This window comes from Belonocnema kinseyi, chromosome 3, assembly GCF_010883055.1.
Source record: "Belonocnema kinseyi isolate 2016_QV_RU_SX_M_011 chromosome 3, B_treatae_v1, whole genome shotgun sequence".
NCBI classification, from domain to species: Eukaryota; Metazoa; Arthropoda; class Insecta; order Hymenoptera; family Cynipidae; genus Belonocnema; species Belonocnema kinseyi.
In genome coordinates, this window is record NC_046659.1 from 150851151 (window position 1) to 150855636 (window position 4486).

Here is a 4486-nt window from a genome sequence, read left to right on the forward strand (position 1 = left end):
CGGGAAAAAAAGACTAAAAATCGTGAAAACTTTGGAAAACAAGGGAACTCAAATGCTCGAGGGTGGGCGGAGCGGAATGAAGCATATAAGGGTGGTTCGGTGTGGTAATAGCATAAATCCGAGCGGTGTGCCGTTCGTAAAGGGGAAAGGGGGAAGGGGAAGGGACAGCAGCAGCAGCAGACTCTGACTCTCTCAGGCCAGTCGCCACTCGACGTCCGTACAGAACGGAAAGGAGGTCTATTCAATCGTGTAACCCATTTTTTAAAGTTTTTCCACTTTACACCTTCCATCTCCCCAGGTGTTGACAAGACAAAAGGAAAAATATTGAATTCACCGTGACAAAAAGACAGTGTCCAAGTCCCATGATGAATTCACGATCCCAAAGTGCAAGGCTGAATAAGTGTAAAGAGGAAAAATGAATGATGCACGTGGACGGCACCTCTCACTGAAGACAACGACCCTGGAGATCGTGTTTGCTTCGCGCTTAAAGTGCAAGGACTGTGGGGTGATAGTGCTTCTGTAGTACACTGACACTCTCGATAACACCAATCAATTCGAAAATCACTCTAAGAAAGAAGCAACACTCTTTATATACTCTCTTAAACTGTCTACCAGCTCCTACTGAAATGTCTTGCAATCGTCAGTATTGCTGTAGGGCAGAAAGAAGGAAGTTTCGGCTCTAGATTACTGATCCTGACGTTTACTACAACGAGTCAAGGTCACTTCGAAGTGGTGATAAAGAAGCCGAGATTGGTTAGCTTGCAGTGTGTTGTCTTAATTGTAGTGAGAAGCCAACAGTTGTGTGGTTTAATAGTAGTTTTCCAAGCAAAAGTGATTCAGTGTTACCAAAAGGCAATTCCATCAATTGCAATTGTCCAGCAACAAAAGAGACAACTGTGTCCATCACTAAGCCTCAACACGTGCGACGACAATAACGGCACATGTGAGCACCGGTGCGAGATTAGCGATTTGATGGAACTAGCAAAGAGCCAATCGCCAAGCGGTTCGGCACGAGCCGTCACCCAAATGAGATGGGTTGGGGTGAAGTGAAATGAAATGGAAGAGAAGAGAAGATGAAATGGAACCAAGTGAAATGAACTGACAAGAGAAAGTGTACTCGACAGGTAAGATATACGTCACGTGCAATATTTTTCGGTGAAATCGGATGAAACAGGTGTGAGAAAAATTAAGGTGAGCAGTGGATCAGTGAGCACTCTATATGTTGATGTGAAGGTTACAAAATTGGATGTGATCACTGTAAATTTGGTGTGAGTGGTTCCAGGACGAAGAATGCATTCGATGAAAAATTTTGGCAAGATGTAAGGCCTTGCGATATTTGTAAATAGCCGCGGAAAGGGAAACGCTTTCGCAATCCAGTGTTACGAGCGGAAAGCATACAGATGCAGACGACCATGCTGATGACAGTGATGTGAGAAGAAGAGTTCCGCTGTGATTACGATATTACTTTATTGGATATCGCTCCCGCCGACTACTCTTTGCGATAACGGTAAGTTTCAATGTAACACGCTCTTGACGCAATATCGCTTCTTGTTCTTATTCATTTACACATGGGTCAATGTTTGATTGTGTGCCTAACGCAAATACACATGTTGCTACCGATCGCGGTTCGCTGACGTTTTCAATACGAGTATTGATGAACAGCTCCAAATGAAACACTTTGCAAACATGTGCTTTTCGATTACCAATGCAAAAACAACATATGGCATCGGTTTTGCTGAAATGGCATTTAATTGATACGAAAATCTGTATCAATAGAAAGAAAGAAAAGAATGTTACATTCTTGGATAGGCTCTTGAGTTTGGCTTTTTTCCAAACTTGCTGCGATATCATGTTTGTAGATCAACGAATTTTTCGGTGCGAAAATATGTTTTGAAGTAATGTTTCTGATTGTCATTTTTCACAATTAAATTATTAGCCAATGCCAGACAAGTTTATTATCCAGTGTTCGATGAATGCGCATAAACGACTTTGGAAAATAAAGAAAAACAAAGCGTGTCATGTGCACTCGATCTGTCTGTAAAAACAGTGATGTGTTTCCACGTGTTGTGCTAAATAGACGAGTAAGGCACGCGATTAAAAGTTGCGTTTTCATAATTACTAGACAATATACGATACAGTCGTACACTCTATACAGATTTGATTGCTTATTAATCTTATTATAAGTGCCTAATTTGCATTCTTCAAAATGTTATTTAATTATTGAAAGTAATATTAAATTGTTTTATAATGATTCATACTTTGTTATGAATGTTCCTTTATGGAGAAACTTTCTTTTTAGCAGCCTAAATTTGATAATGATTGCAAGTACACTTTTACTGCTTTCCTTTTCGAGATTATATGATAGAGACGTAAAAATGACAGACGACAAGGAAAAACTCTTCCCAAGAAGATTTTAAGTACAGTTATAGTGGCTTAAGAAATAAGAATGATCCCAAAATGAATTTGCCTTCGCCTATTAAGCTGAGAAATACATTAGTCACTGTTTATAATTAATATAATCCGAAACTTTTACCGTGTCTTATTGATAAAGGGAAAAAGCGGAAATTTACAAGATCTGACACGAAGCTCGATTGAGAAAGTACACTTTGGAGCAACGTTCATCTGAGAAAAATTCCACTTGCCAAAACAATTATACACTTCCTTCTCATAATAAATTATGATAAACAGAAACTTGTGGTAAAAGCAGCTGTTTGGAAAGATAAAACTGTTCTACATGTGTGATTCACTGAAAAAAGGTAATTTAACGAGAGAATTCTTAATGTTATAGCTTTCACGCATGAATATTTTTCAACGTAGAGTTTTCGATCAACAATATTTTTGAACAAGCAATCAAACAAAATTCATAATATTTTCCAAACTTTTATTGCGCTTGATTGTAATTTTGAGAAAGATTAACTCTGCTTAAGTACCTAAGTAATTAAGTGATTGGTAGGATCTTATATTTCGATCGAGTTGATTTCCTGAACTATTAATAAATTGGCCCTTGAACTCATTTCTGATACGAATCGAAAGCATTTGATTTGTACTTAGAGATTAGCGACAATATTATATTTACATAAGGATGTTTTAAAAAGTCTTGAGAAACGTCTGGAATGACAATTCAGTTTCTAATCTATGAAATAACCCTGAAATTAATGTTTCAATATTAAAGGAGTGTATTTAACATTTGAAGCTAAATATGAAAAAGAACAATTAGATGATGATTTTAATCTTAGCCTCCTGTCCTTCTCATATTAGAGTGTGATAAGTAAAGTTTTTAACGAAAAGTATAAACCAAATCCTTTAGTCCAGGAAATCAGATCCACAATAAACATTGCTGGAAGAGTGTAAAACACTACACCTGGAATGCTGCATTTATAGTAATAGGGCTGGAGCAATTACGGACTTATTGTCAGTCCTGGAAGGCACAGCGTCGGAAAGGGCTAGAAATATTCATCTTGGAGGGTCTAAAACTTTTGAAATTCTCCTATGTTTGCCTGAAATTCAGTACAGCACTCTCAAAATTGGCTTTGTTAAATCACTGCAATTTTTTCTAGCTTCTGCATCGTTACTTTCATAGAGAATTCAAAATTTGCAACCTTTAAGGAACAACAGGGCATTTTGTAGAAATATTGTCATATCTTCCTTTCTCATTGTAAATCGCAGTCACTGCTATTGTGATTTAAGAATCCAGACTGCACATTTTGTTTTTGACTACATACGAATATTTTAGGACCTATCATTGTCGATCTCGGTTTCTAAACTGCCAGGTCTCAGTCCTTGGTCTCCGAACACAATCAGAGATGACTGGAGATTTGCTTCAAAATTTACATGGTTAAAAAATTAGTTTTTAAATTTGCATTTTTCTCCATGATTCTTTGAATTGAAGAGGAGATTTTAAATAGAAGAAAAAACATTTTTATGGAAATTAAGAGAGTGGATAAATTTACTTAAATAAGATTGTTGATAAGGAGCTGTCAATAAATTGAACCACGTACGTACCTTCCTTTGTTAGCACTGTAAAGATTTTTTAATCCGAAAGATTAATCTTCAAACAAAAACTTGCAGTTTTTACTCAAAAAGATGGATTTTAAAATTAAAAAAGATAAATTTTTCATTCAAAGTTTAATTTTTCAAGCTAGAAATAGGAGTTCTTCTGCGAAACACTTAAATTTTCAATAAAATAATTGAATTTTCGACCAAACAGATGAACTTTCTGCTAAAAAAGATGAATTGTCCAAAAATACATCAATCTTTAATCAAATAGTTGAATTTTCAACAACAAAAATACATATAATTTTACCCAAGTAGATGGATTATTATCTAAGAACATTAAATTTCCGTCAAGAAAGTCAAATGTTTAAATAAATTACATGAATTTTCAATCACATAGTCGAATTTTGAAAATATAAAACGTCAACTTTGAACCCCAAATGAAAGAAAATTATGAATCCTTAGCAATAAAAAAATGCATCTTTAATAACGT

At 35.8% G+C, this 4486-nt stretch overlaps 1 protein-coding gene across 2 annotated transcripts in view; it reads left to right on the forward strand.

Annotated features, from left to right (window-relative positions):
- The first annotated feature begins 224 nt into the window (after positions 1 to 224).
- LOC117168801 overlaps positions 225 to 4486 on the forward strand; it is a 202219-nt gene continuing 197957 nt past the window's right edge. For both annotated transcript variants that reach the window (XM_033354623.1, XM_033354626.1), the window contains exon 1: positions 225 to 1507. The gene's annotated coding sequence lies outside the window, so the exon portion shown is untranslated. The remainder of the gene's footprint in view (positions 1508 to 4486) is intronic.